The sequence below is a fragment of the Petaurus breviceps genome, unplaced genomic scaffold (assembly GCF_028583685.1).
Source record: "Petaurus breviceps papuanus isolate PSGF00001 unplaced genomic scaffold, PetGlider_PUasm1.0 90654, whole genome shotgun sequence".
NCBI classification, from domain to species: domain Eukaryota; kingdom Metazoa; phylum Chordata; class Mammalia; order Diprotodontia; family Petauridae; genus Petaurus; species Petaurus breviceps.
Window position 1 is genome coordinate 1,015,293 of NW_027187301.1, and position 24,615 is coordinate 1,039,907.

General features: G+C 38.8%; 1 protein-coding gene and 1 pseudogene across 1 annotated transcript in view; both read left to right on the plus strand.

The window, feature by feature from the left end:
- SLC49A4 (solute carrier family 49 member 4) overlaps window positions 1-24,615 on the plus strand; it is a 168,672-nt gene that overhangs the window by 40,168 nt on the left and 103,889 nt on the right. The gene's annotated exons all lie outside the window — the stretch shown is intronic.
- LOC138143764 (intraflagellar transport-associated protein-like) lies at window positions 18,945-23,860 on the plus strand (annotated as a pseudogene).

The following is a 24,615-nucleotide window of genomic DNA, read 5'->3' on the forward strand; positions in this document are numbered from 1 at the left end:
AAGGTCTTTCCCAGGTCTCACTTTGTCTGAGGCAATGCCCATTCAGTGATTAAGACTAGGTAAGAAGTGAGGGAAAAAATTGACCTCTTTTACCTCGCCAGAAAAAAAACAATTTGGGAATGGAAGACCCTCAGAGTTTCTGGCCAAAACAGAAACAATTGATATTTACACCCGCTTTGAGCCATCAAAACCCAAGCAATTAGAAGGGTTATTGTCATCTAGAAGAGTCACCTCATCCTTAAAGAGTGGAGCAGAGGAAAAGAATGAGAGATGATTCCAAGGTCATTAGAAATGTAGAATTGGGGAGGAGAGGAAGCTCAAGAAAGAAGGAATCAATTTCTTTCAATAATCCATGAGGTGAGATTTTCTGCTGACAAGGAAAGGAGATTGCATACTGTAGGGAGTTGGAGAAGAGAGTAAAAAGCTTTTGTGGAACATGATAGAGAGCTAAATGGGGAAGAGTAAAGAGAGTAGAGTATAGCAAAAAAGAACCAGTCAAGACTGGATAAATCTCCAGTGGGCCCTGTTAGTACCATGATGTTATTTCCTTTGGAAGCTTTAGCCAAGAAGGACAGTTGTGAGAGTGATTTAGGGATAGGAGAGGTGGAGTGACCTGAGGTTATGGTGAACAAAAGAGAAAATGGGTTTAGGAGGGGTGAGGCACAGAGAAAGCTAGAAGAATAGGAATTTGGGCCTCCTCTTTCCCTAGTCTTCAAGCAAAACCTCTTGTCATATCAAATTTACCTTAGAAAAGGAACAAATAATACCTGTAACTGAATAACATCTGTACGTAGCAATTCTGATGAAGCAAAAGGTTTGTCTTGACTCCAGAGGCCACCTGATAACATTGGTATAGTTAGTGATTGCCTCACAACAACTCTATGAGCTAGGCAGTCCAAGTATCATCCCTAGTTTACAGACAGTGAAACTGATTCTTTGATAGATTACTATTTTCTCATGATCACCCAAATGTAAGTGTCTAAGGCAGGATTCAGTCCCAGGTTGCTTAACTACAAGTCCATCATTTTATCTATGTATTTATCGATACCAGAGGTGGGGAACCTGTGGCCTCAAGATCACATGTGGACCTTTATTTAGGTTCTGAAGGGTGGCTTTGACTGAATCCAAGATGTGAAGTTTGGTTCAGTCAAAGGGTAGCACTTGAGGACCTAGAGGGTTACATGTGTCCAAGAGGCTGCAGGTTCCCTATCCATGATCTATACTATGCAGCCCACTAACCCATATCCTCACCCCCATATAGCTGAGAGAGAAAAATCACAAAAAGGCAAGTCAATATATTTTTGAGGATATTGATACTACTGATACTATTCCTTCTTACACAGCCCCAAAGGCTAGATTACTAAGAAATCTTCCTAAATAGCTTTCCTTATTCCAATCTTGTTATTGTTCTAATCAACTTATTTGTTAATTGATAAGAATTTACCAATTGTCCCATCCTGCTGATCAATGTCAGAATAATCTTCCTAAAACATACCCTTCCTCCCCTACTCTCCTGGAGGGTGAGATACCCTATTTAGTGTGTATTTCATTCTCTCCTCAAGCCAAATTCAATGGGGATAAGGTTGACCGATTCCCTTTTACCTTCCTATTCTTCCCCTCCATTGTAACCATTTTCCCTTGCCTCTTCTGTATGAGATAGTTTACCCCAATCTGTCTCTCCCCATCTCCTCTCATTATATTCCTCTCTTACCTCTTAATTTCACCTTTTAAGTATCTTCCCTTCCTGTTAAATTGGTCTTGTACCCTCTATCTATGTATACCTGTAAACATATATACACACATTCATATATGTATTCATATGCCCATGTACCCACATATATATCTATATCTATATCATCTATATCTATATCTATATATCTATTCCCTTCAACTACTGAGAAAAGTTTCATCAGTTACAATTATTGTTTTTCCATGTAGTAATGTTCATAGTTCAACTTTGATAAGTTCCTTATGATTTCTTTTCCCTGTTTACCTTCTCATGCTTCTCTTACTTCTTGTATCTGAATGTCAAATTTTCTACTCAGCTCTGGTTTTTTCAGAAAGAATGCTTGAAAGTCCTCTATTCCACTGAATGACCATATTTTCCCCTGAAACATGATACTCAGTTTTGCTGGGTAGGTGACTCTTGGTTTTAGTCCCAGCTCCTTTGACCTCTGGAATATCATATTCCAAGCCCTTCAATCCCTCAGTGTAGAAGGTGCCAGATCCTGGGTTATCCTGATTGTGTTTTCACAATATTCAAATTGTTTCTTCCTGGCTGCTTGTAATATTCTCTCCTTAATCTGGGAATTCCGGAACCTGGCTATAATATTCCTAGGAGTTTTCTTTTGGGGATCTTTTTCAGGAGGTGATCAATGGATTCTTTCAACCTCTATTTTGCCCTCTGGTACTAAAACATCAGGGCAGTTTTCTTTGAGAACTTCCTGGAGGATGATTTCTAGGTTCTTGCTTTGATCATGGCTTTCAGGTAGTCCAATAATTTTTAAATGATCTCTCCTGGATCTATTTCCAGGTCAGTGGTTTTTCCCATGAGATATTTCACATTGCCTTCTATTCTTTCATTTGTTTGGATCTGTTTAACAGCATCTTGATTTCTCATAAAGTCATTAGCTTCCACTTGCTCCAATCTAATTCTGAAGCAATGATTCTCCTCAGTGAGCTTGTGAGATTCTTTTTCCATCTGGCAAATTCAGCTTTTGAAGGCATTCTTCTCATTGCCTTTTTGAGCCTCTTTTGCCATTTGAGTCAGTCTGTTTTTTAAGGTATTATTTTCCTGATTCAGGCTGTTGACTCTCATTTCATAATTTTCTTGCATCATTCTCATTTCTCTTCCCAATTTTTCCTCCACTTCTCCTATCTGCTTCTTAAGGTCCTCTATTGCCTGTAACCAGCTCATATTTTCCTTTGAAGCTTTTGGTGCAGGAGTTCTGACTTCACTGTCTTCCTCCTGTTCCATGCTTTGCTCCTTTTTGTCCTCAAAATAGGAGTGTAATGTTGGAATCTTCTGTCTGCTTTGTTTCCTTTGCCTGGTCATGTCGCCCCTTAGTCACTTGACCCCTGGGCTTTTTGCCACAGTAGGACTCTGCCACCAGACAGGGGAGCTTTCGTCCCAAATGCTGGGGTTTTCTTAGCTGCTGGAGGTATTAGATGGGTGCCCTCTCTAAGGTCTCCACACGCTCTGGCAAGCTGGACACATGCCCCAGGACCTCCACCCTAGACTGTAACCCATATCTAAGCAGGTTAAAGCAAGAGCGATTACCCCTCAGACTGGTGCTTGGTCCCCCTACACTCTGCAGGCCACAAGCTGAAGCTGCCACATGGCGCTGGCTGGCTGTGCCGGCGTCTCAGCGGCTTCTCACCCCGGGAGACAAATCCACACACTCCCACTTACTGGCTCCCAAAGTCCAGACTGCACCGACCTCTCACTTTGTCCTTTGCATCTGTGTGTTGACAAATCTGGAAACAGCCACTGATCTGGAGTCCCTCTGGCTGGTGGCTGGTCAGGCCCACCCTGGGGCTAAAGCCTTGGCATGGGGCTGGGCTCGGCTCTGCGGCTGTCCTCAGCGGGACGTTAGCTTCTCTGTGTCATTTTGTGGGTTCTGCAGCTCCAAAGTTTGTTTAGAGCCCCCTTTTTACATGGATTGGGGAGGGTGGAAGCCGGAGCCGCGGGGGGGTCGTGCTTCTTCTCCGCCATCTTCATAATAAGCACTTTTTAAAAATGTTCTTTCATTTATTCATTTACTGAAAAGGGATTTTTTTCATCAAAGCTATTTGACTAAGCAAAGCTCTCTTGTTATCTCAAAGATGCTGTCTGATGCCCCTTGATTGAGGAATTCGCTAAACAAATTCTGGTACTTGAATGTAATGGAATATCACTATGCTGTAAGAAATGACAAATATAAAAAAAATTTAAAAAGAAATGACAAATATGATGAATACAAAGAAATGTAGAAAGACTTATATGATAACATGCCAAATGATATGAGCAGAGCCAAGAAAACAATCTATATGTTAACTACAACAAAAGGATGAAAACTAAGTGCTTCAAGAATATATTGGAATTTAAAAGATGGGTTTTTGTGTTGAGGCACAGCTTGGGATCATTAAAAGCATGACACAGTGTCCCAAATGCAACCCAGAATGATTTCTTCCACTAATTCAGGTCTGTTCATCTGCAGTATCTGTCCAGATATGTGTACTGATATACTGTTTCAGTAGACTGGCCGTCTAGCTATGTGTCCTAGCCTGAACATTTTTCTTTCATTTAGTTTTTCCAGTATGAATTGATAGGCCAGTCACATCAGTAATGTAAATCTCATTTAAGAGTTGTGGTGGTATTCTAGGTTTGATGCAGTCACTACTATTTCATGAGTGCCTGAAGGACCTCATTATCTATAGGGAATCCTTCTTCCATTGAACTTTAGTGGAAAATTCTCTATGATGATGGTGAATGCCTTCATTGTACATGCATCTTCCTATTTTTATGCCTGTTGGTATAATAATCAAAGTGTCATTGAACAGTTCTCTGTGGTTCATTTATCAAAGAATTCTGTATGCTTTTAAAATATGTATGATAGTCCTTGGGGGAAAGGCTTTAATTTAAGACTTCATACTGAGTTTAAGTGCTTTTTGAAATCAATAAACAATAAATCATGTGGAATCTTGTGTTCTCTGCACCTTTCAGTCAGTTCAGTGACTATAAAGATGTGGTCTTCTATAAAAAAGTTCTTCACTTTTTGTATTTTCATTAAGGATACCCTCTGTGTATATATCTTTCTCATAAAGATTTTATAAAAATGAGAAAGGCATATGAATTGGTAGGTATTGGTATCTTCTCAGTCATCCATGGTTTTTCCCATTTGGGGTGTATTTTCCCTTGCCTCAATTAACTTATCAACAGTCTCTCAATGCTTTCAAGCTTATATAACTTCCAGCACAGATTTCCAGTATTTGTACTTGAGTACAACTAATTTTGTCTTAAGTGGCATTTCTGCTTCTCCCTATAGCACATTGGAGACTGAGGTTTAAATGTGGTGGCTCTACCCTCATTAATGATTGAAATTGATCATTATAGAAAAACAGATAAATCTGTTCCTTGTTCCGCCTATTTGTTGTCCTGCCTTTTTTTTTTTAATCAACAGAGACATTTGGGATGGAGTGGCATTTTGGTCCCATATGAAACTTCCTTCATCTCTGCTTTTGCCCACACTATTCTTTGCTATTTTTGAGGTGAAATTTTTAGTCATCTCCTATTCCCACTGTCCTACTTGCATTAATGTTTCTCAGCTTAGGATGGAAATAAAATGTTTGCTATCTACAATGGGCCTTGTTTTGGTTACTCCTTTACTTCACTGAAACATTGGGAGAAAATGTTGATATTCAAAATAAGTATCCTTTGCTTTTTCCATTTTCCAGTTTTGGGGCTTTGATTTATTTGAAAAGTCACATTGAAGCTATTATAATGATACATAGTGCCTTCTCAGCTTCATCCTTTCATTTAATTTGATGTTGATTTTTACCTTTGCTCTGCTTGTGGTCTGACCACACATAGACAGATGCTTTCATGTCATTAGCCAATCCTTCCTTTAATCTCTGTTATGGTATCATCAGCTTTTTTTGTGTGTGTAAGAGTATTTGGTGCAGGGGCAGCCAGGTAGCACAGCAAGTAAGAGCACCAGCCCCAGTATCAGAATGACTTGGGGATCGAATCCGGGTTCAGACACTTAGCACCCACCAAGAAACACCTGGCCGTGTAACCTAGAGCAAGTTACTTAACCCCAATTGCTTTTTTTAAAAAAAGAGTATTTGGTGCAAATCATATCCAGTATTTTCTGATTTTCCTTGAAGAAAGCAGTCAACATTTGGTAGCATGAGGCTTCTAACAGTCTACAAGCCTTTGACCTCTTTCATTTTTTTAAACCTGAACTATATTATTCAACATGACTATTGCCTTCTGTCCCCATGCCTCCTTCATATTAAACCCACTGAGTATAATATAGGCTGTCTTACTTTGAGTGTTTTATCAAGTTTTTCCTAGAATTTCTCTACCTCTTCATCCTCTGTAACTGATGTTTGGATTTAACCTGCATTTTTGGTGGTCTTTTTGCTTATGGTCATTTGCACCACAAGACAAAATGACAGTGTGTCCTATTTGAAATGATATTTAAGAGAAATACACTGTATTCTTGATCCTTGTGTGAGGCAGAATTATTGATGGAATAAAGTAGATCCAGGAAGGTCCACTTACTTTGCCAGTATTTCTGGCAATTCTTCCTAAAAGGAGAAATTAGAAGCAAGTTCAGGCCACTACATAAGGGTTTGATCAAGTGAAGAGAGGAATTAGCAGCTGGATCACAGCTTCTGAGATGGTCAGAACAGGACTGCTGCCAAGAAATTGCAAAGACCAGAAATTATGTAGCTTTTCATTGTTTGAGTCTGCAAAGCACTATATTAATACAGTGTTTCTATTTCCTTCATAATCTTTCTGCTACTTTAAACTACTCAACCCTTTGTTCTTCTGGACTAAAAAAGTTAAAATGTCACAGTTTTTCTCAAAAGAAGACAAGCCCATCATACAGTTTAATTTTTTTCTTTCTAGAATCAAAATTATAGCATCAAGTCAAATTCTACAGCTTGCTATGCCAGATAGTGCAGTGAACAGGGCTAGACATAAAATCAGGAACACATACTAGCTTTATGACCCTGGGCAAGTCACTTAACCTCCTATCTGCTTCAGTTTCCTCACAAAATGAGGATAATAGCACTTACTTCACAGGGTGTTGTGAGGATCAAATGAGATAATGTTTGTAAAGCTCAGTGCTTGACACATACTAGGTACTTAAATAAATGGTTATTCTCCCCCTGATATAGAATTGGTGAAGGTAAAAAGGGTAGGTCAAAGGGCTACCAGCCCACCTTGGTCCTCAGAGACAAGCATTTAGAAACAGCTGTTACAAGTGGTAACAGTGTTGTACTTAGTATCAGGAGTTCAAATCCTACCTCCGATTCTTACCTAGCTGTGTGAACATAGGAAAGTCACTTAAACTCTGTGAGACTCAATTTTCTCATTTGTAAAACCAGGTAACAGTATCTGTAACTCAATTTAAATAAGTATAGAGAGTTTCACAAACCTCAAAATACTATATAAACGTCAAGCTTTTTTTGATGGCCTTTGACTAAATTGTTTCACCTCAAAACAAAACCAAAAATAGCCTCCATTTGGGATAAGAATATTGGTTAAAATATCTAACAATGTCTTCATTTCCTAAAAAGTCTACTTTCTCATTCTGTCATAAATACTAATTAAAGTAAAATAGGTAACAGAAAGATTTCAGTATTTCAGTGGATCTGTGTTCTTATTTGTTCAGGTCTTCTAGTGTACCTCTATGTAACACATCTACCCATTGTACTGGAGGCCATCGTCTGAGGCCTTTTACTATAAAGAGGTTAAGAGTATGTCTTTTGTTGCTCGTATATATATGCTGAATGACCTCTTTTTCCAATCCTACATTTACTGTATGTGATACCATTTCTTGTATGAAAGTCGTTTTTGGTAAAATCTTGGTAAAACTGCTAACAATCATCACACATCTCTCCTTTACCCTTAGGGTCACTCACAATTTTGACTTCTTTCATGGGTTCTGCAGTGATTTGTCTCCCCATATTAGAATTTTAACTCCTTGAGATTGGTGACTTTTATTTTTGTATATCCTTGGTACTTAGCACAGTGCTTTCATTGCACATAGTAAGCACCTAATTAATGCTTTTAAATCGTTCGTTCATTTCACAATTCCAAACCATACAGCATAAGCAGAAAAATATTCATGTAAAAAAGTCAACTCTTTTTTTCAGATTGCCACTTGGGATCATGCAGGGAAAATATGGAGCAATTTCCCAAATGCAGCTTAGCCCATTCCCTTCTCCTTTTGAATTCTCACCAATATAGTAGAAAATAATTTTTTTTAATTCAGTTTTATTTTCAGTTTTGAATTCTCTCTCTTCCTCTTCCCTCTCCTGAAACCATTGAGAAGGCAAGAAAAACAAAACTCATTACAAATATGTATAGTCATGCATAAAAAAAATTTCTGAATTAGCCATGTCCAGAAAAATAAAAAGAAAGGAAAATGTTTCAGTTTGCACTCTGACTCCTTCAACTCTTTTTCTGGAGGCGGATGGCTTATTTCATCCTGAGTACTGTGGAATTGTAGTCTGTCATTGTGTTGATCAGTTACTAAGTCTTTCAAGTTTATTATCTTTACAGTACTGTCATTGTACAAATGGTTTTCCTCACTTAATTTTGCATTAGTCCATACAAGTCTTCCCAGGTTTTTCTGAAACCATCCCCTTCTTCATTTCTTATAGCACAACAGTATTCCATTATAGTCATGGGCCACAACTTATTCAGCCATTCCCCAGTTGATGGGTCAGTTCCCAGTTCTTTGCTATCACAAAAAGCTACTGTCAATATTTTTGCCCTTTTTTTATTTCTTTCATCTCTAGAAATGGATTTTGTCAACTTTAGGTCCATACCTGAAATTTCATCTATATAGGTAACTCCTGGTTGTGAAGCACTCTCCACAGATGCAGGTTGGAAACTCCTCTGCGGTTTATAGTCTTGGAGAGATGCCTAGGGCACTGAGAAATTAAGTAGCTTGGTTAGGTCACACGTCTAATATTTGTGTCAGAAGCAGATTTTTGAATTCAAGTCTTCTTGACTCTAAAATCAATTCTATCTACTGTGCTCTACTACCTCTCAGGAGAGATTATTTATTGCCATAACATATACAAATCTACTGGCCACTTAGTAACTTTTTGCTTCTAAGAATTTTGAGCATAATGAAAGCCAGAGGTACTTTCAGAATATCTTAGAATGCAAAAAATGCAAGATTGTAGGTCAAGATCTTGTGACCCCAGATATATCTTACTATCTCTGGAATTTTACACAATTCACTTATCTTCTGGGTTTTAGTATCTTCTTTAAAATTAGAATGTTGAACAAGATGATTTCTAAAATCCATTCCAGCTCTAAATTCTGCTGTGGTGCCATTTTCTGATGCTAGCTAACATAGTAGACAGACATGTAGTGATATAGAGAACAGAAAGAAGGTGATTTATAATAAAAATATCATTAAATATTAAAGTAGCATAACATGTACCAGAAAAATAAAATATGGATCCTAATATGGTATATGTATAAATATTATATATATATACATATATATATATATATATATATCCTGTCCTTTATATTTTGTAGCAGAATTTTGAGAGACCATCTAAGACATAGAATAGTTGTGCTTCAATGGGGTACATATACCCATAGTGGTGAAATTATGCATCTTTGAAAAATATGAACTTTCACATTTAATATTTATTTTTAAAACCACTGAACATTGATTAAAATAGAAGTAACACATAGTAATACATTAAAAATGTTTCCAAACACTGAAATGTTTTGATCCTCATCCTCTAGACTGATAGAGCTACTATCTGCAAGACTCAAAGTTACTTACAGAGGGCAGCAAATATACCTGGTGGTAGCTTTTGTGTCCTAGAGTTTGTCGGCTTCTCCCCCACCTTCAGCTGAGGCAGCTTGCCTTGGACCTCAACCAGTGCCCCAGGGTTTATCTTGAGGGCAGTGTTTAGGCTTCTACCCCTACCCCAGAACTGTGATCCGAGGTGGGTGGGCTTGGATTCTCTAGCTAAATCTGCCTGCCTGTCAACTGGACAGTCTCTCGACTCTTCTCCTTTTCCTCTGTTAGTATGGAAGAGCAAGAAGGGAAGCTGAGTGGCACAATGGATAGGGAAGACATGTTTGTCGGTTTAGATTTGACCTCTGACGCTTCCTTAATAGCTGTGTGACCCTAGACAAGTCCCTCAGCACCATTTGCCTCAGTTCTTCATCTGTAAAATGGGCTGGAGAAGGAAATAGCAAACCTCTCGGGTATCTTTGTCGAGAAAACCCCAAATGGAGTAACTAGGAGTTGGTCATGGCCGGAAATGACTCGACAACAACAACAAAATACAAAGATGAGGCTGGGAAGGTACAGATGATCTGATCTGGGGGAGGCAGGAAACAGAAAGGGGAGAGGGAAGGTGATGAGCTCCTCTATTATGTCAGTCTGTCAGTGATTATATGAGGGAGTGTATACCCTCTGCTAAGTGCTAGGAGGGGATATCATAAGGCATTGTCCCTACCCTCAATCAATTAACAGTATTTTATGAGTCTCTGCTTTAAGAGTCCTGGCATTGTAAAGTATTATCTTTAGGTAATAAAGAAGTATAAAGCTAGATCTATGTCCTCAGAGATCATCTTTTGGGGAAGGTCAACAAACATGAAACAGCTAAAAATATTAAGTAAAATATCATTGAGTACTGAATGTTATAAACCAATAAGTTAACTGGTAGTGTTTTAGATACTATTAGGAGAGGAGGCAGTCTTTTAGACTTAAGTCCTCTGGAGACATGGCTCCATTCCAGTGATATATATAGCTCCAAACTAACTTTCATTCTAGAAGGCCTTGGAATAATGGGGATATCCCAGAGTAGATAGTAGGGTAGATGCTGCCACTCAGTGGCACCAGTCAGAGTGGAGGGAGAAACTAGAAATCAAGAGAACTGGGTTCTAGTTCTGGTTCTGCCACTACTATGTGAATTTGGCGAGTAACTTAAATCAGCTAGCAAATATTAGTACATACCAGGCATAGTGCTAGATGCTAATATAAAATTGTGACAAGCTCTGCTTTGAGTACCTTGGGCTCAGATAGGTTACCTTTTGCTTTGCTTTTCCCAGAACCACGTCTCTACATCACTTGCCAGCCATTTCCAGACTATGACACCTGCTCTTGGGTCATCTTCTCATCCCCCTCCAATTGGGTTCTGGAATGTGCCTCTGGGGCTCCAGAACTGCCCTAACAAGTGAGTTCCAACTTAGCTTACCTAGAACCAGGCCTCCTAGCCATTTCTAAACCATGTTGTCCAGTGCCTCCCTCTTGCCTCTACTTTCCCCACTCCATCCTGGGCTGTCTCCAGTTGTTCTAATCTATATCTGACCACTGGAACCAGATGACCCCAGAGGAGAAAGTGAGGCTGACAGATTTGCACTGCCCTCCTTCACTTAAATGTATTTCATTTGCATGTCATAGTATCACCTTCCTGACATCATAGTCCTCCTGGAGAATGAACCGCATTCCTCTACTTTATTGTTCCCCTTTATAAGTCTCCCATTAGAATACAAACTTCCTGAGGGCAGCAACTGTTTTGCTTGCTTGCATTTGTCTCCCTGTTCCTCCCACATACTTTGTACAGTACCTGGCACAGAGTAAGTGCTGAATAAATGGTTTTGTTTTTTTTTTCCCTTTCATTAATTAATTTTTTAAAGCAATCAAGGTTAAGTAACTTGCTCAAGGTTACACGGCCAGTTATTTCTAGGTGTGGTGCTAAGTATCTGAGCCCGGGATTCGATCTCCAGGTCATCCCAACACTGGAGCCAGTGCTCTTACTCTCTGTGCTACTTGGCCGCTCCCATTAATTTATTCACTGAAGGAGAATTACTAGAAGTCCGGACTCTACTTTTCTCATTTGCTATATGAAAAGTTAGACTCTTTTGATCTCTAAGGTCCTTTTTCCCTTTAAAATTCTGTGATTCTATAAATTGGTTGTTTGCTTCTTGAAAAAAATAGTGCCTGAGAAGCACTGGACTGTTAAGTTTATGCAATTGAGTTTCATACCTTGACATTCAGTTTTTATACTGTGAATTTTTTGACAGATTATTTTCTCCCTATTCTCTTTCTACCCTTTAAAATTTTAGGAATCATAAAACTGCAGCATTCCACTCCTCCTCCTGCCAGATGAGTTAGGGTAGTCCCGCCTGAAGGGCAGCATAATTAAAATACTGTATTACAGGTATTAAATATCAAAGTAATTACCTTTTTTAAGCTATGATGCACTGTCTGAATGTTATGCTTGCATTATCCATAATTAAACCATTGAAAGAATATTCTGTTTCAAGAATATTTTTGTAATGAAATTACTATGTGACAGCTTAGAATTGAATGGCTTTGGGAAGAGATGTCAGCATTTTTCTGACCACGTTTTTAATTGTTTCTGACATATAGAAAAATATGCTTGTTTTTGTAGGAAGACACAGGAAACCTGCCATTTTTTAAAGTTATTAATATTAATTATAGTTGTAGAGTTATATTCACCACTATTAGGCAAGGAGAAGTGATCTCAGATTTTTTTTTTTAATGCTTTTTACTACTCTGATCGGTCAAGGCTATCTAATTAACATTTTTACTTTATTTGTCAGTGCCTTTGCCTTGTAAGCCCTGTGGGGGCCGGTAACTTTGAGGCTGATGGGAGGAGTTTGCTTAACCAACCAGTGTCCAAAAAACTTCTACATTTACAGCCATACATACAGCCTATAAGCACGCCTTGGCATTACTGGAGCAAGAGTCTGGTTGTCCTTCCTTTCCAGGCTCCTTTGGGCAGCTTCTTTGTTTGGGAGAGGAAACACAGAAAAGATGACCAAGAGAGCCATATTCAAGAGACTTCCCCTTTCCAGGTCCTCACAACTAAAATCAGAATCATAGTGATTTAGACCTGGGAGGGACATTGGAGACCCCCTAATCCAAGCCCTTTACAACCTGATCTCAACCTACCTCTCTAGTCTTACTATATGTCCTGTCCCTTCAGACAAACTGGTGGTCTTACTGGTGGTCCGTTATCCACAGCACTCCTTCTGTCATCATGGTTGCTTTGCACTGCTGTTCCCCATACCTGGAATATGTTTCCTTCTCATCTCTACATCTTAAAATGCCTGGTTTCCTTTAATGCTCAGCTCAAGCACCACTTTGTATAGGAAAGTTCTCCTCCCACCTCCATTCTCCCCTTGCTGCTACTTTGTTCTTTTCAGAATTATCTCGAGTATCTGTCTTTATTGTATATACCTCTATATGTTGTATGTTGTCTCTTCTCAGCAGGGTTGTATGCTTCTTGGTCAAACTGTCCAACTTTTGTTTTACCCTCTGTCCCCAACAGTGCCTGGCATATACAATAGCAAGCACTTCATAAATACTTTGTTGATTGATAAGTTGTACAAAGTTGCATGTACAAAGTAGGGCCCAGAGAAATCAACTCTACCTAGTGACAGAGTTGCAACTAGAATCCACATCTTTGGAGTCCCAGTACATGATTCTTCTTAAAAAATAATCTCTGTAGCATCTTGTAATGAAAATAAAAGTTTTGAATGTATTTGCTTACCTTCAGGGATAATTGTAAAAAAAGAAAAGGATGATGATATCAATTCAAAATTCTCTGACACATTTTTTTTTTAAGTAAACCTTCCTTGAACCTTCCAAATACTTTCTGAATCCTAGAAAATCAAAGAAAAGCAATGAAAAGTGGCATTATATCACTAGAAGGGCTCTGGATTTGGAGTCAGAAGACATGGGCCACTTGTGCAAGTCACTTGACCTTTATGGGCCTAAGTTTCATTAGCTTCAAAATGATAATACTGGAATATGTCAGATTCTTTTCAGCTTAAAATCCTAAATGTTTAATGTTTACTATAGGTTGTATTTTATTATTAAATTCATATACAAATTTATGTATATGCATGTGTACACATATAGTATCTTTGTGTGTTGTTTATAAACTTTGAAATATTTTGAGAGACAATACAATTGAAAGAATGTTGAACTTGGAGTCACAAAACCAGAGTTTGCATGCCAACTCTGCTGTTTACTTATGTGATGTTGGACAAGTCACTTAACTATCCTGGGCCTCAGGTCCTTTATTTATATGGTATTTTTAAATAGTAACCATTCAACTCAGTAGACATTTATAAGTGCCTACCATATGCAGAGAACAAGAGACACAAAAAGAGAAACAAGACATAGCCCCTGTTCTCAAAGGAATTTAATTTGTCTTATGCTTAGTGTTTGGTTTAGAATGTAATCCTGCCTCCTCATTATCATGTCATTCCTGTAAAAACATAATTTGTCAGATAGGAGGAATTCAGAGAATCACGGGAAGACACATAATGTGGGGCAAAATTATTGAAACCATGAAAACATTATTGTAATAATGTAAACAAAAATAGCATATGATCTTATTAATTTCACTCATATTAATTGCAAATACTGATTTTGATTACAAAAAGTAGATAATGACAAATACTTCTTCTTTCCTTTCCATAAAGACAGGTGGGGGAATACAGTATTGGGTGTAGTCTGGATGGGAGAGTATATTGGGAAATAACTGATATAAAAGTAAAAGACAAATAAAAAAAATTTTTAGAAAGAAAGAATGGAGTCTGTTTTATAATGATCTTTAACCACCTGGTTTTCAGAAATAAATTATGGCAGAGAACAGGGACTGCCTGTACAGTGTAATTTTGTTTTATTCACACAGCAAATGCTAGAGAGAATAGACCTTTTCCTCCTTTGGCATGCTGAGTACCACATCTTGAGTATCAAAACTAATCTTCAGCAATGAAGAGTAAGTCTGATATCTTCTGTCAATATTGAATTTTAAACAATCTCAATATTTAATACTAACGGAATGTTATTAAATATTGAGAGCTGCTAAAATTTTTAAAAAATCATTTTGTTCCCATACCTGAATGGAGGTATTCTTTAGGCAGGGGGGTTGGGATAGAAGTAAGAAACCCCAATAAGCAATACTCCCAGACTCATCAACCTTAAAAAAAAAAAAAGATCAGGCAAAATACACACAAGACGGAAGTGCCCTTCACCTCAAGATGTTAAAAAATATATAGACTGATTTTGGCTTTACTTATAATGGCACATTTCTTCCTCTTCACCTTAGTCTGGGTTCCATTCAGTAAAACTTTTTAAACACCAACTTTATGCTAGGTCTTGTTGCTAGAAGCTTGATTCGTAGTCAAAAGTAGAATATGGTAGCTCCAAACCCAAGTTTTAAAATCCTAAATTCTGAAGGATAACCAGGAAGGGGGAATATAAAACTTTCCTCTTCAGTTTCCCTTCTTTGAGTCTGGCATTGGTAAAAATTAAGCTATATAATTTTTCTTCCTGAAGATTTCATTGTGGAAAGGTCATTGGATTTAGAGTCGAGACCTGGGTCCAGACCCACTTTAGACACTTGTTAGTTGTGGAAAATGGACAAATCATTGCACTCCTCTGACAGTAGGTTTCCTCATCTGCAAAATAAGGGCAGTAATACTTAAATTATCTCACAGGGTTGTTGTGAAAAACGTGCTTTGTAAACCTTAAATATTTTTTAATATTTAGTACTAGTAGCAAACTCCGTCTGGACAAATAGCCCATAATTAAAAAAAAAAATCATGGAATCATCATTTTTGAATACTGAAAGGGATTTTAGAGATCACCTTTTCCTGTTCAAAAAAAGCTTTGATAATTTCAAATTCTCCATCTCAAGTACTTTAAAATAAATGGGGGGAAATATCTGTTCAGAAGAGTATGACAGTGTAATATCTGAACAATCACACACATAGTATTATGATGTACAAATTTGACTGAAATTGCCACTATGCTGTTATTACCTTGCTATATCATTGGTTATGTTGTCTTTGAATTCTCAGCATTTGGGGCAGAGATGTCTTTCAGTACCTTGGCTTCATGGTACAATGGCTATTTTGCTCCTGATTCTGGTTGCAATAATAACTGTATGCCTTGTCATCATTTTAAATTTCAGAAATAAACAACTGTGTCTTTCAAAACCTTGGAGAATGTTTTAACCCAAAAGGAAAATAGGAGGTACAGATCTAATATGTAAGATCTACTATATATATGGTGTGGTGTCTACTCATTCATAAGTAATATAACAGATACTAACACCTGTAAGTAAAGTGGAAGAACTATGAGCAGAATATTGATGTAAAGGCACTTTAAATTCTACTCCCAAAGCTAAGCACAGTGATATTACACTTTTTCTTCCTACCTTTTCTTCCTACCAATATGAATGAAATACTGTAAATAGGAACAATTATATGAAAATAAGGTAAATTTAAGTCTAATATTCTGTCAGAGCTTTCTGTTTTGCATTTATATGGAAAAAAAGTTTATTTAAATATTCCCCTGAGGCAATCTATGCCATCCATCTGTAGACAAAAGTAAAATAAGCCTCCCAAACTCTTGGAATATGAACATCTAACAAACTAAATTTATAAATTATTTCTATAGTAATGTAGGGCAAATAAATCCCTTTCTAATTTGGTATAGTTATCTCTGTAGATATAAAATTTCTTACAGTCAAATCTATCCTTCACATTATACTTAAGGTATTGACAGGTGGTATTTAAAAATAAATCATAAAGCACTACTAGTTATTATTTTCCAGAATGAACAGAAAGAGAAATCACTGAAAACTAGAAAAGAATACATAGTGAGTGTGCTTTTGGTGCAGGGATAGGGGAAGAGAGAGAGAGAGAAAGATATTAAAAAATAAAAAAAAGCAACAGTCCCTTGGCAGTCATCTAAAAGAGCCCCATGATCTAGGCAACAGTGCATGCAATTTTCAGAAGGACCATCATGTTTGTCCAAATTGGTTCCCTTCTACAATAGTACAACAGACATTAAACATGAGTAAGTAACAAAGTCAGCAGTTGGAGCTGAGGGAGATTTCCATGTGGACATAATAAAACATAAAATATCTGCCTCAAAGTTGGGAATGTAGGGGTCAGGGCACAACTCTACCCTTATGTAAGCTTTACTGCTTTCAGAACACACTCTTTATATAAAACTCAGAGTGCTAGCGAGCACCACTAATTGGATCCACATCTGGAGTATTCATTCATTTCTGCATATTTTTAATTTGGGTTTTAAGATTATGCCATGAGGATTGCTTGATTAAGAATCAAAGAAGTGGAAGGATTAGGGGGTGGAGCCAAGATGATGGAGTAGAAACAGGATTTCTGCAGGGCTCCTGCTTCCTCCTTCTCCAATACATGTAAAAAAATAACTCTAAACAAACTTTAGAGCTACAGAACCCACAAAGTGACAGAAAGAAACTAACCTCCTGCTGAAGACAGCCCAGCAGGTCAGCAAGAAGGGTCCAGCTCAGCATGCTGGAGCAGAGCCCAGCCCCACGTGAGTCCAGAGTTTTAGCCTCGGGGAAGCCTGACCAGCAGTGGCTAGAGGGACGTAGGGAGAGTGGACCACCAGCAGCTGTGGCAGTTTCCAGAATTATCAACCCTTAAATGCCAAAGACAAAGTGAGAGGTCAGTGGACTTAGGGAACATGGAGTTCAGGAGAGCGGTCCAGCCTCTGCCCACTGGGCAAGAAGTGTCTGAGGCAGGGCACTTGGCTGCTTCAGAGCTCCTGGCCTGCAGATTGTAGGGGGACCAAGAGTCTAGTCTGAGGGGTAATCACACTTGCTTTTACCTGCTTGGATCTGGATTCCTGTGCTGGGTGGAGATCCTGGGGTGTGTGACCAGTGTGCCAGTGCCGTGGAGGCTTCTGAGAAGGCACCCATCTAATAGCTCCGGCAGCTGAGAAAACCCCAGCGATTTGGGACAAAGCTCTCTTCTCTGAAAGCAGAGTTCTACTGAGGCAAAAAGCTCAAGAGTCAAGTGGTTGAGTGGCCACATGAGCAAGTTGGGGAAGCAGGGCAAGCACAGTAATCCAACTTTGGACTCCTTTTTTGGGGACAAAAAGGATCAAGGCATGGAGCAGGAGGAAGACAGTGAAGTCAGAACCCCTGCACCAAAAGCTTTCAAGAAAAGTATGAACTGGTTACAAGCCATAGAGAAGCTTAAGAAAGATTTTGAAAACCAAATAAGAGAAGTGGAGGAAAAATTGGGAAGAGAAATGAGAATGATGCAAGAAAATCATGAAAAGAGTCAACAACCTGACTGAAGAAAATAACACCTTAAAAAATAGACTTAACTTGGGGTGGCCAGGTGGCTCAGCAAGTAAGAGCACTGGCTCCAGTGTCGGGATGACCTGGAGATCGAATCTAGACTAATTCAAATGGCAAAAGAGTCTCAAAAAGGCAATGAGGAGAAGAATGCTTTAAAGATTCAAATTTGCCAGATGGAAAAAGAATCTAAAAAGCTCACTGAAGAGAATCATTCCTTCAGAATTAGATTGGAGCAAATGGAAACTAGTGACGTTATGAGAAATCAAGATAATATTAAACAGATCCAAAAAAGAAAAGGCAATGTGAAATATCTCATTGGAAAAACCACTGATCTGGAAAATAGATCCAGGAGAGATAATTTAAAAATTATTGGACTACCTGAAAGCCATGATCAAAAAAAGAACCTAGAAATCATCCTTCAAGAATTTCTCAAGTAAAATTGCTCCAATGTTTTAGAACCAGAGGGCAAAATAGAGGTTGAAAGAGTCCACCAATCATCTCCTGAAAAAGATCCCAAAAAGAAAACTCCTAGGAATATTATAGCCAGGTTGCAGAGTTCCCAGATCAAGGAGAGAATATTACAAGCATCCAGGAAGAAACAATTTGAATATTGTGGGAACACAATCAGGATAACACACAGAATCTGGCAGCTTCTACACTGAGGGATCAAAGTGCTTGGAATATGATATTCTAGAGGTCAAAGGTGCTGGGATTAAAACCAAGAATCACCTACCCAGCAAAACTGAGTATCATGTTGTAATAGTAATGGAATTTAAAGATCCCCCTGTATTGGCTTGGTTTTCGGGTTGAGTGTTAAAATCCAGAGCTTGTGAATCCCACTTGTGGGATGGACTTGTTGATGTGAAAAGAGAGGGCTGAACTGGGAGGAGCTAGTGCTATGAATTTGGAGAGGCACAAGCAGAGGAAGAGAGGCAGAAGAATTTTTGGAAGCAGCATGGTGGAGGCAGAGAGAGGATTGCTGAGGGCCAGTTTGAGCCGACCAGGACTTTTGAGAGCTGCCACCTTGAGCTGCCAAGGACTGAGGAGACATCGCTGTGATGCCGGTACTTCGTCTGTTTTGATGTTGTTTTGCCAGATTCATCTGTTGGTGAAGGACAGTGTTATTGTTGCAGATGTCCTGGACCCTGCTGTTGGTTCAGAGCTCCTGAGACTGTTCTGCAGACAGAGAGTGAATTACGTCCACTGGTGAAGGACAGTGCTGTTGTTGCAGAGGTTCTGGAACCTTGCTGTTGGTTCAGAAGCCTAGAAGAAGGATTTTCTTGTTGTATGTTTACAGAAATCCTGGAGAGGGTCTTGCTGATGTTTTCAGGGGTCCTAGGACTGTTCTGCCAACAGAATGAATTAATGAGGACACTGGAAGTGTATCTTGTGGCCTTGTTAAGCTTTGTCTCCCCAGGAACAGAGATTGCTAAGAACTTGCCTTGGGTCAAGATGAAGAAAAGACCTCTCTTTGGGTATTAAATGTTGTGATGATATCTTAACCTTGTATCTCAGGGGTAGATGACCTTTTCATTTGTGATCCAGGGGTGGGAAACTTTTGGTTTTTGTGTTTTGTGACTGACCAAATGAATGTACTATGTTTTTGATTGGAAACTAATCTCCATTTGAGAAAAGGGGCTTTGTGATTGACTGAATGAATGTACTACCCAGTGGTGGAGTAGTACTTGGAAGAGAGACTTTGTGATTGACTAAATGAATGTACTGCTCCGGGGTGGAATAGTACTTGGAAATGATTGAATTACACTTGGTGAATGCTGTATTTTGAATTATGCTATATTTTGATTTTCTCTGTTCTTAATTTGTTTTGTCACTGAATAAAATGGAGAGTCGCTATGCTGGTATTTTGAACCTTGGAAGTTGCCTTTGCTTGGCATTACATATGTTTGAGGGGAAAATACAGTCATTCAGTGGAATAGAGGATTTGCAAGCATTCATAATGAAAAAACCAGAGTTGAATAGAAAATTTGACATTCAGATACAAGAAGCAAGCATGAGAAGGTAAACAGGGAAAAGAAATCATAAGGAACTTATCAAAGTTCAACTATTTACATTCGTACATGGAAAAATGATAATTGTAACTTATGAAACTTTTCTCAGTATGAGAAGAGTCGAAGGGAATAGAAATGTATATACATACATATACACACATATATACGTACATATATATGTATACATACATGTATATGACTATGTAGGAGTGTATATGGTCATATGAATATATATGTAAGTGTGTGTATATATATATATATGTACAGGTGTACATAGACAGAGGGCATAGGACCAATTGAATAGGAAGGGATGATACTTAAAAGGTGAAATTGAGAGGTCAGAGAGGAATATAATGAGAGGAGATGGAGAGAGACAGAAAAGGTAACTTATCTCTTATAGAAGAGGCAAGAGAAAATTGTTACAATGGAGGGGAAGTACAGGAAGGCAAAAGGGAATGAGTCAACCTTACTCTCATTGAATTTGGCTTAGGGAGGGAATGACATACACACTAAATAAGGTATTCACCCTACAGGAGAGTAGGGGGGAGGGGGACGAGAGGGGAATGATGGAGGGGAGGCGAGGTTACGGGGGAGGGAAGTTGGAAGCACCCACTTTTGAAAAGGGACAGGGTCAAAGTACAAAATAGAACAAGTGGGGGGCAGAATAGGATGGAAGGAAATATAGTTAGTCTTTCACAATGTATCCACTATGGAAAAGTTTTGCATAGCTACACATGTACAACCTATATTGAATTGCTTATCTTCCCAGTAAGGGTGGGCGAGGAGGGAGGAAGGGAAAGAATCTGGAATTCAAAATTTTAAGATCAAATGTTTAGAAAAAAAAATATATATATATTATTACTTTTTTATGCAACTGGGAAATAAGATATGCAGGCACTGTGGCATAGAGATCCATCTTGCCCTACTGGAAAGTCAGAGGGGTTATGGGAGAGGGTGTAGGAGAGAGCAGATTTGAGGAGGGAGTATTCAGTGGGATCGCTATTTTGGAGTGGTGGGTAGGGGAAAGATGGGGAGAAAATTTGTAACTCAAAATCTCGTGGAAATGAATGATGTAAACTAAAAATAAACATAAAATTCAATTCAAAAAATAAAATATAAAAAAAAAGAATCAGAGAAGTGTAGATTGGAGAAGAGAAGTCTCAAGAAGGGCTATGGCAGCAGACTTCCATTATTTGGAGAACTACCACATGGAAGAGAAATGATAGATTTGTTCTTCATGGCCCCATAGGGGAGAACTAACAGCAGTGGGTGGAATTTGAATGGGCAGATTTAGGAAAAACTAATTAGCAAGTGCTAGTGATTGCATCAGAGCACTTACCTTCCTTATAGGCCTTGGTTTGACAAGGCATTTATGTGGAGGGTATCAGGGCTGACCTGTTCCATAGCTCTCCCTGTCCACCAAGTACTGGATTTTGCTGGAGCCAGTACCAACAGACTTTCAAGAACTGATTGTTAAATTTCCTTTCATACCTCAGAAATCAGCAAGCACAATAAATGAGGCTTTGATTTATTGTTTAGTTGATTGTCTGGACTTAGGAATATGATGGAGAAAATAATTCAGATTAAATTTGTATGTTATGAATACATATTTTTTTAAAGCTAGTTAAATATTTATCAACATACCTCTGAGTAATAGAGCTCCTCTGAATCTTCTTGAAGGTGAGAATCCATTTGACTTCATACTTAAACATCCTATTATTGAAACAGGAATGGGGAAGAACTTTCTTGGAAAGAAGTGTATCTTATTATGTGAGCAGAAAAACGTCGAAGGTTCATAGGGGGTCACTCTTGATAGAGTTCAATGGTTCAGCTTGAATGGGAAGGGGAAGATTTATTGAATAATTGGGAGATCCATGGTACCGGTAGTTGAGTTTTACAGAGGGCCATGACATTCATTGGCTTTTTCAGGAACACTCAGATATTGTATTCCATAGAAAATAGTGCCTTTGACGTGGGGTCTTGACTGAAGTCTCTTGCTACCTTCAATTGTCAGACTGCCATAGTGTGGATGCCAAATGATAGATCACAGCATAATACAATGGAGAAGTACTGAGGTTGGAGTCAAAGGATTTGGGCTCAAATCAGATCTCTGATGCCACCTTTGGGACTTTAGGAATGTCACTTAACCCCCTGCCAGCCTCATTTTCCTCATATTTATCTTGAGAAGGTTGGACTAGATGACCTCAGAGGTCCCTTTCAGCTCTAGATCCATGATGCTTTCTTTCAGGAACCATTGAAGGAGGTGTGAAATGAAAGGGTACCCACAGAATTCAAAGCCATAGTTTGTTAAAAGAAAAAAGAGGGGAGCAGGGTAACCCAAGAAAACAGGCAGAAATCAGAGTTCAGAGCATGAAGTACAGATAAATGGGTCCATGCAGTAGGATAGGTTTAGTTGAAGTTTCCAGCATCCTTCTAAATGTGAAATATATTATATGTGCTCTTCGCCAGTGCGAGGCAGGACTCCACAGGTACTTATGGCTGGTAGTTGCTGTAGGAGCTTATTAATTGCCACAAGCAGACATACGGAGAATATTTGAACACTTTCACTCACCCTTTGAAAAATCGTACAGTTATCAGGAGCAGAACATCTGGAACATCTTTCTTCAGTAAACATCTTTGCCACAGTAGTATTTCCTCATGATCAGCACATCAGGAATGAGGACATCTCCCTCAATCATGTATCACAACTTCAAGAGGAAAAGTACGTCGACTGTTTTCCAAATTTAGAAGATTTTGGTGTGGAAGAAGACACTGACCACAAATTAAGCCCAGAGTTGCTGTTACTTCCAGGAGTGGAAGTACATTTCTCTGATCCAGGCTACATTCCTTCTTTTGGCCATCATTCTTGCCCTGAACCAAGTACCTGGACAAACAGATCAACCCACATACAGGTATTTGAAAGAGGTACCTAGGGATGAAGTCTAGCTATTCTTACTTGTTGAAGAATTTGACTATGATTGTATGTTGCTGATCTCCAAGTTCTCTAAGGCAGAGATGAAAACAGTTATAAAAATGTCCAGCCAACACAGACTAAACACTTGACATACAGGCCAAAGAACCAAATGCCTGATTTGCAGTAATACTTTTTTGTTTCTTTAAAAGCCAAACACAGGACTTTTATATTTGATCCTGGAGGAAATAGGGAGCCACTGGAGTTTATTGAAGAGGGAGAGGATGTGCCATGATTAGATTTTTGCTTTAGGAATATCATTTTGATAGCTGGATGGAGGATGGAGTGCAGTGGAACAGATTTGAGGCAGACCAGAAAGAGTGAGGTGATGAAGGCTTGAACCAGCGAAGTGGGAGTGTCAGAGGAGGGAAAGACATATGTCAGAAATCTTGTGAAGGTAGAACTAAAAAAGATCTGGCAACAGACTAGCTTCTTACCTGGTAAGTGCTTATTAAGTATCTATTGATTCTTCCTCATAATCAGCCTTGTTAGGTAGCTTATGTGGTACATAGGCAATGAAGTTCATTGCACCATAGATTTAAAGCCAAAAAGGACTTAAGAAATCATTGAGGGGCGGCCAGGTAGCACAGCGAATAAGAGCACTGGCTCCAGTGTTGAGAAGACCTGGAGATCGAATCCCAGGCTCAGACACTTAGCACCCACCCAGAAACACCTGGCCGTGTAACCTTGAGCAAGTTACTTAACCCCAATTGCTTAGGGGCGGCCAGGTGGCTCAGCAAGTAAGAGCACCGGCTCCAGTGTCGGGATGACCTGGATCAAATCCGGGCTCAGATGACTCAGCACCACACCCAGAAATAACTGGCTGTGTAACCTTGAGCAAGTTACTTAACCCCAATTGCTTTAAAAAAAAAAAAAGAAATCATTGAGTCCTGCTACTTATTTCACAGATGAGGAACTGAAGCCCAGAGAGGTGGTCATTTGCCCAAGATTGAATAGGTGTATTTTGTGTTTCCAGGATTTGAAGCCAAGCCTTCTATGGTATTTCCTTTTTGAAAAAGATAAAAATATAGCCTGAAGTCTACAGTACCTGCCCCTACCCCTTAACAGATGTCTTTGAGTGGTCTGTAAAAACTGCAAGGAATAAAGATGCCTACCACAGTGATGTGTACACTATATAGTGACAAAGTAGTATCTTCTGAGAGAGTCGAAGTGCAACTGGGTCTAAGAGTATATTCTCCTGCTTTCTTGAATTTACTTGTTGCCATTGTTTTTCCAGATTCTTTCCTTCTGCAGATGTTGGGGTAGGCTGATATTAGCTGCTCCTTCCTTCCTGTGACCACAGGGAAAAACACAGTGTAACTTGGACACATTAGGATGTAAATATTTGGTACAGCTTTTCCTACCACACTGTGTACAGCACAGGGACTGGGTTGGTGAATTCTCCAAGTGCGGCTCAACTTCATTCATACTTACAGGCTCTTATATGATATTAAACACTATTTCCCACCCCACCCCCCTTTCCCCTGCCTTCCTAGCATAAGCATGTTTATGTTTTTATCCTGTCCTTTGCTCTTAACCCTTTTTCCCTGCCTCCCACCAAATCTGGTTTTCCATTTTTAGGGTCAGATTCTTTCAGCTAATCATCAGCTCATGCTATCTATATGATATATACTTCAGATGTTCTTTAGTTAGACTTACAGTCAGATTTCTTTATGTTCCATGTTATTTATTCATTTCAGTCATGTCCTACTCTCTGTGACCCTTTGGGGTTTTTATGGCAAAGATACT